General features: G+C 40.6%; 8 non-coding genes across 8 annotated transcripts; all 8 read left to right on the top strand.

The window, feature by feature from the left end:
* The first annotated feature begins 805 nt into the window (after positions 1-805).
* trnam-cau (transfer RNA methionine (anticodon CAU)) lies at positions 806-878 on the top strand. Its single transcript has one exon. It is a non-coding gene; the product is annotated as a tRNA-Met (tRNA).
* A 6495-nt stretch (positions 879-7373) lies between these two features.
* On the top strand, positions 7374-7446 carry trnam-cau (transfer RNA methionine (anticodon CAU)). The gene has a single exon. It is a non-coding gene; the product is annotated as a tRNA-Met (tRNA).
* Positions 7447-7815: 369 nt separating this feature from the next.
* On the top strand, positions 7816-7888 carry trnam-cau (transfer RNA methionine (anticodon CAU)). The gene has a single exon. It is a non-coding gene; the product is annotated as a tRNA-Met (tRNA).
* Positions 7889-8433: 545 nt separating this feature from the next.
* trnam-cau (transfer RNA methionine (anticodon CAU)) lies at positions 8434-8506 on the top strand. The gene has a single exon. It is a non-coding gene; the product is annotated as a tRNA-Met (tRNA).
* Positions 8507-8875: 369 nt separating this feature from the next.
* trnam-cau (transfer RNA methionine (anticodon CAU)) lies at positions 8876-8948 on the top strand. The gene has a single exon. It is a non-coding gene; the product is annotated as a tRNA-Met (tRNA).
* Positions 8949-9319: 371 nt separating this feature from the next.
* Positions 9320-9392, top strand: trnam-cau (transfer RNA methionine (anticodon CAU)). Its single transcript has one exon. It is a non-coding gene; the product is annotated as a tRNA-Met (tRNA).
* A 370-nt stretch (positions 9393-9762) lies between these two features.
* trnam-cau (transfer RNA methionine (anticodon CAU)) lies at positions 9763-9835 on the top strand. Its single transcript has one exon. It is a non-coding gene; the product is annotated as a tRNA-Met (tRNA).
* A 371-nt stretch (positions 9836-10206) lies between these two features.
* trnam-cau (transfer RNA methionine (anticodon CAU)) lies at positions 10207-10279 on the top strand. The gene has a single exon. It is a non-coding gene; the product is annotated as a tRNA-Met (tRNA).
* The last annotated feature ends 30 nt before the right edge of the window (positions 10280-10309 follow it).

Raw genomic sequence — 10309 nt, 5'->3', positions numbered from 1 at the left:
GGGAAGTATAACGGATTATATCCTTGAAAATGTAAGCGCACCTTTGGCGTGATTGCTAGTCTGCACCTTTTTTTTATTTTTCAGTCAGCTGTCTTGAGATAACATCTTCTACTGGATCATTAAACCGATTATGCAGTCTTGACAGCATCTTTCTCAGTTCAAATCACTTTTTTCTCAAAGTGCCTGTCTGGCTCTCAAACACCCTGTCAGTCATGTGTTCATGGAAAATCTTAAAGGGTACATACACACATCAGTTTTATACATTTATTTAGCACTGGAGTCACTCTGCATTAGTACAAGTTCAAAGACATCCATATTTATCTATGGCTCATTTGTGAAACAAGCCATTATAGTTTCTTTCTCCAGTTTGAGTTACCCAGGAGTCGAACAAACATCAGTCTTTGCAGTGAGCTACAGCTGTTCAATCCTGTTTGTCATGCTGGGATTTGAAATTTGAACTCATTCAACGATGTTTTCCAATCCATAACCAGCATAACTAGACATCACCAGTAACAATGCATCGAGACACATCACTTCCCCTTTAGGAATATCATTGTAAATTCCTATCTGTTGAGGACTCGTGTGATTTGGTCACCCAGTCTAATTCAGAAATTATCTCCTGACCTCTGCGGGTAATTAGGGTGCACTCACCCGGGATAATCCAAAGTGTGTATTTTTAATTTACTGACAGGTTTTCCCCCAGGTTTTACAGGGTTCTGAGTTACATCCATATTAGCTGGTGTTGTTCAAAGAAATGTTTTTTTTTGTTTTAGTTTTTTCAGTATTTTTAACAGCAATATTCAGAGCCTCGTTGGCGCAGTAGGCAGCACATCAGGCTCATAATCTGAAGGTCGTGAGTTCGAACCTCACATGAGGTTGGCGTTTTAATACCAGATGGCAAGAAAATGAAGTCAGGGAGAAAAAAATGTATGTGCTAATTGCTTTCAAATCATCCGTCAAAATTCAAATGTCGACTCCTTCTGAAGGAGTGTTCTTCTGAGATATGTGATTAAAGCAATACTACTCCCACACAAATTTCAGTTTTGTCTTGACCATTAAGGGAAAAAAATTACAAAATGCTGTCCAATCTGGGCCATCCTCTAGCCATCAAGACTCTTCCAACATTTTTAACATGCTAGCCCCAACAACCCACGTGAATACCCCTCCAGTTAGTTCGAACTAAGGAAGAATTATGCATACGAGTTGTCTTCAAATGACCAAAAAATAAATCCCAATGCCCAAGAAAAAGCACAGAAGAGTTACCACATCCTGGGTGATTTAAGAGAAACCTAAAAGGGAGCTGAAGAGTGTGGAACTCCCTCCGTTTAAGTGGTATTTCTCCTATTTTAGGTGTTTCTTCTTATTCTTTACATATTTCATATGGTGTATCGCTGTCCAAAGTCACATCCGCTACTGACCTGTGTAGACGTCCAAGCTGCTGTTTGATACTCTTATGATTTAGAAAACCTAATTTGAGTCCATTTCACTAAAAATGATTGTCCATCTTTGGTTATCAGGTGTTCAGGATAAGGGTAATCTTGATTGAACCATCACGCTTAAAAATTGTCGAGGCCTTGTCTCTTTGGTGGAGGACAATGATGAATCTCAGCAGTCGATACCAAACCAGATCAAAGTCGGCACCGTAGCCTGGCCCTGACTGACGGAAATGAACGGTTCTTCTTCTTCAAGAAGTGGTATTAAACAGCTGCCAAACTGTAGCTTCTAAAATAATTATGATACGCTCATAGAGGCACACAGCTTGAATCACTTCTATGGCAATAACAATAGTCTCCAGGGTCCTATATCCTGTGGGCTGTGTTGGGATTTATTTGAGAATGAGAAGTATTCAGGTTACTACCTGAGTTTACAGTAGCTACTCTGCAGAGTGTTGTAGTCTGTCACTGCTAACCCTTAAACTGCTAAACTGGACTCCTCATAACGTCACAATGCACAGTTTTCTTCATCTTTATTCCCCACAAATAAAATACACAGCTACACTTTATCACATATGTTTCGCTAAATGATTTTATATATATAGTTTTTCACTTAACAGCCTGCCATTTACAATTGGATCACTGAAGCTGGCATCAAACCATTAAACATTCCAAGCACCCACCTAGTATTTTAAAAGCAATATCCAGTTGGCTTGTAAATAGGAAGGGAGAAGAAAAACACATTTGAAGACTGTTTCCATTTTTATTCTTGTTTCACTGTGTGAACTACACATAAAGAAGAGAAAGAAGAATATACGTTATATACGAGAGAGCTCTGTCCAGCAGCAACAACTGTACAAAAGAAAATATTAGGTTTATATTTTTTCCTGAATGTGTGCATGTTCATTTTTAAAGCCTAGAGATTTCCCAGCAGTTACAGAGCAGCTGCCAGAGTGTTTTAGTGGTTCTTATCAGTCTTTTACCCTGCAGCAGGAACCACAACACATCTCTCAGATCTGATGGTGCTTGTCCACAGAAACTCAAGAAAGGAACATAATCTGACTTTCCTTCAAAGATTAATATCTGCCCGTCTGATATCTGGCTAGATGAGTTGACATCCAGTCCTTCAAATGACCGTAGTGTGTGGGACACATCAATGAGACATTATCTCATCTGGTGGGAGATTTGGTGGTGCTGACATTATGATAGAGCGTGAATGTGGGGCTGAAGGCTTCAGAAGACTAGGAACAGCAAGCAGTGCATGTACATCAGGGTGACATAGTTGGAAAAAGAACATCCTTCATGGAGATGATATTAAAGTCCATCCATCCATCCAACCATTTTCTATACCGCTTATCCGTTAAGGGTCACGGGGGGGTACACCCTTCGGTTACTAGATGGCCACTCTACTTCAGAGTCATGCCACCCCTACAATATTAAAGTAACACTTCATATTCTTATATGACAAGAATATTATTCCTCATAGGGAGGCCTGAAGTTCATTTCACGTAAACAGCGAAGTTTAAAGAGCAGCGGACACAACTCAGTCCTGTGTTCCGCTAAGATGAACCATCACAACGATAGTTCTCCCTCAAAATAATGACTTCGGATCAAATTAGGTAAAATTCTGTAACCAAGAGTCTCCAGTGTGATGAGGCTGAACTGTAGGTAATTCCCAATGATGAGTGCAATGACAACTTTCTGTCCCATAAAGCCAAATAATTACTACCGGATAACCTCTCTATGATTAGGTTGTTAGATAATCCAAGCAATCAAAGACACACGGACAACTGGAAATGAAGCCTCTTTCTCATCCTGACATGGCTGCCGGACCACCTTCAAGACTGCTCACAGCACTGGGAAGTAAATTTCTCTAAAATTATATTGGAAAGAGCAAATAAGAGATGAGAATCTGTGCGTCTTACTTTCTCTTAACCTTCATGATCAAATCAGAGGCATTTTGCACAAACGATCATTAAAGACAAAGAAAGTCCTGAGCTGTGTCACAGTGATGTTGACCTTTGACCTTTTGGATATAAAACGCATCTGCATCTCTGAGTCAGTTCTTACGTGGATGAAGTCTACAAGAAACAGAATTTAATTACGTTCTGTAACCCCACATTAGCAGTTGTCGTCGACTCAGGACGCCTTCTCTGCTGGCATGAGTGGAAGAAAAAAATGCTGTTCTGGGAGCAGAACTGAAGCCTTACAGAGGTGAGATACGGGCCTGAGGAGGAGCCTGCACAGCGGAAACAAGTGCGTCATAAGACACAATGCATAACAGTCTCAGCATTTCCGAAAGATTTTTCACTCTTCCAAAGATTTGTTAAGAGTTTAACAGAATTGATATAGATTCCATTATTTATTTATTTCTTTTTCCCCCCAACAGCTCTTTGGGGGTGATGTATGGTCTTGAGGAGGGTGGGTGAAGAGTGAGTGTCTCTCAGTTCAATGCAAGGTCATGAAGTGTTCAGCTGGAGCTGGAGAGATAACCCTGCGAGGATGATACCCCGCGGAAGAGGCGCAGCTTTACTCTCCTCCAGTTTTAAGGGATTACCAATTCAGCTTTGAATAGGATATCAAATCATCGGCGTTGAGAACACTCTTGACAGAAGCTGTGTTAAGATATTCCAACAAAAGTGAGGGGGTGAGAGTCAGACTACTCAGATTGAAGGAAATCTAAAACATAAACAACAGTGATGGATGCTTAACTGAAATGACATCTGCAAAACATTGTATTCATTTTTTTTTCTGTTGCTGCTTTGCCCTGCATTCTCTTTGTGTACATTATCATTTTTGTTAAAGTTCTGCCTCATGGGACTGGTTTGATTTTCTTGGTGTGTGAAACAGAGTCCTTTGCATGGATAAAAAATGCATTTGAAAAGCTAAACTGAGACGCTACAAGAGGGATTCGGTGGCTCCGAACACAACTAAGTCTGCTTGGGGAACCTGGGTGGGTTTCTATATTTTAAGAGACAAAGCTTTTAGGGAATGACAGAGGTTTGAAAGATGATGTCTGACAGTTGGCCTTAATAGCTCTGGCCGCTTTCCCAGATGTCATTTATGATCCAGACTCATCAGACTACTACACCGATTGAAGAAAAACATCCGCGCTATTTTGAATCGTCTTGGATGAGGGATGCAGCAGGACATGCATGATGTCACTCTCCTTTGGGATGTTTCTTTGTATTTTAGTACTTAAAATTATTGTTGTTGCACACCAGGGTAGGATTGTTCATGATAGACAGCAAAATGACCAACACTGTCAACCTTTTGACTCGGTCCAGGCCACCAACCCCCCCTTCTCCCTCCCCCAGGACAGATCCTGCCTTCGTCAGCAGTTTATTTATTCACCAGGTGTCTGCGGCTTTCATTCTCCTGCCCCAGTGTACAACCACACACAGAAGGGCACTCGCCACTGCTGACTGATAGAAAACAAGTTTTGTACACACACCCAAGGACCGCAGCTCCAGTTGGCTCTGACCCTTCTTGTAGTTCAGGTTAGCCTAGCAACACTGACACATACAGTATATGTTCCATTGAGATCAAACAGATTTTCAGCATTGGATTTTTTGCTAAAGGACTTTTGAGTGAACATTCATTTGAGAATGTCTTTTGGTACCTTCTGTAACCCCTGTTTCATAAGTTTTGATACTTTGTACGCCTTGCTTTTGCTTAGCAACTCTAGGTACAGCAATGTATGTTGCCCATATGCTTGTTGGAACATGTATTGTACTAGCTCCTGTTATATTTTAAAATCTCTCCCTGTATTTTTTACTGTTCATGCTAATTATGTCTGTTTTCCCTCTTTTTTCCAAAATCACCTGTCTTCTTTCTTATCCTTCTCTGTCCTTATGTCCTACCATCTGTTTCTTGTGTCACTACTGAAGCTTGTCTTAGAATTTGATGTCCTGTCTGCCCTTGTCGTATCCTGTGCTGTCTTCCCTCCCGATCCCTCCTTCCTGTTGTTAACCCACCTGTGTCTCATGCTCCAGTACTTTTTGGTAAATTTCATTTGGACATTTGTTCTCTGCTTTCTTTCTTGATGAAGTAATTAAAACCTTCAATCCCTTTATTTCATCTCCACAGTGTTGTAGTTCTTTTTCGCGGGACTTCTCTCTGAAACAATGACTAAAAAATTATTTTCTACGGGATTTACAATTCATATTTTATGTCATCAGTCTAAGATTTGAGAACTATTACTGATGCACCCACACTGACTTATCAGATTATGCAGATAAAACAGAACTCTGTTTCTGAAAGATGCAATACTGTGCAATAATTTTCCTCAATATCATGTGTAAGTAATTTGCTGTGGTTGATACACTCTTCTACATCAAATTAAATCACTTGCAATGTCATAAAACAGCCTTGGAACAAATTAGTAAGTGAGTCTATTTATGGAAGAAATGTGCTGCTGATTATTGATTCTACAATTTACAAGAGCTTCTAAGACTGTTCAGAATTCTCCATTATATAATAATACAAACGAACAATATTCAAAGCCCTGTTTTCATTTCAGGACTGAGGCACCCTACGTTTCATGATTCTATTTTAAGCTCCAAAAAAGTTCAGTCATGCTGCATCCTAAACTTACACTACTGTACTGACAAACACAAAACTTACATGAGGTTAAATAGTAAATAAACATGATCCAAAAAGATAACAATATCACATCAGACTGGACATCTAGAATTCCTAGTTCAGTCATTTCTTCCTCAAACAAATGCTGCTCCACGCTCTCTCTCACCACACAGATCTGAAGTGGCAAATAACCGATGACTGTTTGACCCTCAGAGATTCTCCCTCCGGTGAACCAGATCACAGCTACAGAAATGCCACAGTGACCCAGACTGAACCTGGATCCCCCTAGAATACAAATTCACAGTGAAAACTGCACAACAGTTGGATCTAAAAAAAAAAAATTAAAAAAAAACTCAGGATGAGAAGCGAAAGAATATATTAAATAAGATTCATTATACATGACAACATGTGAATCCTCCATTCAGCCTTAAGTCGTTTTGCTAAACGGTGGACAGCTTTTTAGCGTCTGATAATGGATTTGAATTGTACTCTTCAGGGCCCTGTTGGCGTAGTAGGCAGCGCGTCAAAATTGGTTGACATCATTTGGAAAAAAAAAAAAAATGCTGTCCAATCTGGATTCTCCCTCTCTGACATCAAGACTAACATATATACAAAATGCCAAGTTCCAATGAACAGGAGTGTTTTCCCCCAGTGATTTCATGTTGTTACAGTGAACAGATTTACTGTTTAGATTTTTTTTTTTCTTGGTTCCTAAGGGAGGGAATCTGGGCCTCGTTGACGCAGTAGGCAGCGCGTCAGTCTCTGACATCAAGACTAACCAATATACAAACCGCCAAGTTCCAATGAACCGGAGTGTTTTTCCCCCAGTGATTTCATGTTGTTACATTGAACAGTTTTACTGTTTAGGATTTTTTTTCTTCTCTTGGTTGCTGGGTCACAGAATCATGGCCTCGTTGGCGCAGTAGGCAGCACGTCAGTCTCATAATTTGAAGGTCGTGAGTTTGAGACTCACATGGGGCAGGTGTTTTAATCTGACATGGCAAAAACATGCGTCTGTCACAGTCGTATCTACGCTGTAAGTTTCACTACCTCCACTACCATGTCGCTGTGACATCAAGACTGAGGCTACATGGATCTTGTGTGAGTTTGATGTGTTCCACAACGGAATGCTGCAAATTCAGCAATCAAAATTGTTTTTCACCATTTTGAAAAAAAATATAAAATGCTGTCCAAGCTGGATTCTCCCTCTCTGACATCAAGACTAACCAATATACAAAATGCCAAGTTCCAATGAACAGGAGTGTTTTTCCCCCAGTGATTTCATGTTGTTCCATTGAATAGATTCACTGTTTAGGTTTTTTTTTTTTTTCATGGTTCCTAAGAGAGGGAGTCAGGGCCTCGTTGGCGCAGTAGGCAGCGCGTCAGTCTCATAATCTGAAGGTCGTGAGTTCGAGCCTCACACGGGGCAGGTGTTTTAATCTGACCTGGCAAAAACATGCGTCTGTCACAGTCGTATCTACGCCGTCAGTTTCACTATGTCCACTACCATGTAGCTACTTACGTGACTGTGAGTTTGATGTGTTCCACATTGGAATGCTTTATATTTTGCAAACAAAGGTCATAATTGATTTACACCTTTTGGAAAAAAAACAAAATTTATAAAATTCTGGCCAATCTGGATTCTCCCTCTCTGACATCAAGACTAACCATTATAAAACCACCAAGTTTAAAGGAAGAATACTGCTTTCCCCCCAGGTTATTGTATGTTTGTTAGATTGAACAGAGTTACTGTTTAGGATTTTTTTTCTTCTCTTGGTTGCTGGGTCACAGAATCATGGCCTCGTTGGCGCAGTAGGCAGCGCGTCAGTCTCATAATCTGAAGGTCGTGAGTTCGAGCCTCACACGGGGCAGGTGTTTTAATCTGACCTGGCAAAAACATGCATCTCTCACAGTCTTATCTACGCCGTCAGTTTCACTACCTCCACTACCATGTCGCTGTGACATCAAGACTGAGGCTACATGGATCTTGTGTGAGTTTGATGTGTTCCACAAAGGAATGCTGCAAATTCAGCAAACAAAATTAAACCATTTTGAAAAAAAAATATAAAATGCTGTCCAATCTGATTCTCCCTCTCTGACATCAAGACTAACATATATACAAAATGCCAAGTTCCAATGAACAGGAGTGTTTTCCCCCAGTGATTGCATGTTGTTACAGTGAACAGATTTACTGTTTAGATTTTTTTTTTTCTTGGTTCCTAAGGGAGGGAATCTGGGCCTCGTTGACGCAGTAGGCAGCGCGTCAGTCTCTGACATCAAGACTAACCAATATACAAACCGCCAAGTTCCAATGAACCGGAGTGTTTTTCCCCCAGTAATTGCATGTTGTTAGATTGAACAGATTTACAGTTTCGGATTTTTTTTCTTCTCTTGGTTGTTGGGTCACAGAATCATGGCCTTGTTGGCGCAGTGGGAAGCACGTCAGTCTCATAATTTGAAGGTCGTGAGTTCGAGCCTCACATGGGGCAGGTGTTTTAATCTGACATGGCAAAAACATGCATCTCTCACAGTCGTATCTACGCCGTCAGTTTCACTACCTCCACTACCATGTCGCTGTGACATCAAGACTGAGGCGACATGGATCTTGTGTGAGTTTGATGTGTTCCACAAAGGAATGCTGCAAATTCAGCAAACAAAATTAAACCATTTTGAAAAAAAAATATAAAATGCTGTCCAAGCTGGATTCTCCCTCTCTGACATCAAGACTAACCAATATACAAAATGCCAAGTTCCAATGAACAGGAGTGTTTTTCCCCCAGTGATTTCATGTTGTTACATTGAACAGATTCACTGTTTAGGTTTTTTTTTTTTCATGGTTCCTAAGGGAGGGAGTCAGGGCCTCGTTGGCGCAGTAGGCAGCGCGTCAGTCTCATAATCTGAAGGTCGTGAGTTCGAACCTCACATGGGGCAAGTGTTTTAATCTGACATGGCAAAAACATGCATCTGTCACAGTCGTATCTTCGCCGTCAGTTTCACTATGTCAACTACCATGTAACTACTTACGCGACTGTGAGTTTGATGTGTTCCACATTGGAATGCTTTATATTTTGTAAACAAAGGTCATAATTGATTTACACCATTTGGAAAAAAAAAAAAAAAATTATAAAATTCTGGCCAATCTGGATTCTCCCTCTCTGACATCAAGACTAACCATTATAAAACCACCAAGTTTAAAGGAAGAATACTGCTTTTCCACGAGGTTATTGTATGTTTGTTAGATTGAACAGATTTACTGTTTAGGATTTTTTTTCTTCTCTTGGTTGCTGGGTCACAGAATCATGGCCTCGTTGGCGCAGTAGGCAGCGCGTCAGTCTCATAATCTGAAGGTCGTGAGTTCGAGCCTCACACGGGGCAGGTGTTTTAATCTGACATGGCAAAAACATGCGTCTGTCACAGTCGTATCTACGCTGTCAGTTTCACTACGTCCACTACCATGTAGCTGTGACATCAAGACTGAGGCTACATGGATCTTGTGTGAGTTTGATGTGTTCCACAAAGGAATGCTGCAAATTCAGCAAACAAAATTAAACCATTTTGAAAAAAAAATATAAAATGCTGTCCAATCTGATTCTCCCTCCCTGACATCAAGACTAACCAATATACAAAATGCCAAGTTCCAATGAACAGGAGTGTTTTTCCCCCAGTGATTTCATGTTGTTACATTGAACAGATTCACTGTTTAGGTTTTTTTTTTTTTTCATGGTTCCTAAGGGAGGGCGTCATGGCCTCGTTGGCGCAGTAGGCAGCGCGTCAGTCTCATGATCTGAAGGTCGTGAGTTCGAGCCTCACATGAGGCAGGTGTTTTAATCTGACCTGGCAAAAACATGCATCTGTCACAGTCGTATCTATGGCGTCAGTTTCACTTTGTCCACTACCATGTAACTACTTACGCGACTGTGAGTTTGATGTGTTCCACATTGGAATGCTTTATATTTTGCAAACAAAGGTCATAATTGATTTACACCATTTGGAAAAAAAAAAAAAAAAAATTATAAAATTCTGGCCAATCTGGATTCTCCCTCTCTGGCGGTTTTATATTGGTTAGTCTTGATGTCAAGTTTAAAGGAAGAATACTGCTTTTCCACGAGGTTATTGCATGTTGTTAGATTGAACAGATTTACTGTTTAGGATTTTTTTCTTCTCTTGGTTGCTGGGTGACAGAATCATGGCCTCGTTGGCGCAGTAGGCAGCGCGTCAGTCTCATAATCTGAAGGTCGTGAGTTCGAGCCTCACACGGGGCAGGTGTTTTAATCTGACCTGGCAAAAATATG

The sequence above is a fragment of the Aulostomus chinensis genome, chromosome 10, assembly GCF_037954235.1.
Source record: "Aulostomus chinensis isolate RoL2024-O1b breed Wild chromosome 10, RoL_Achi_v1.0, whole genome shotgun sequence".
NCBI classification, from domain to species: Eukaryota; Metazoa; Chordata; class Actinopteri; order Syngnathiformes; family Aulostomidae; genus Aulostomus; species Aulostomus chinensis.
The sequence above is the reverse complement of the archived record's forward strand: the minus strand, read 5'-3'. Positions and strand labels throughout refer to the sequence as shown.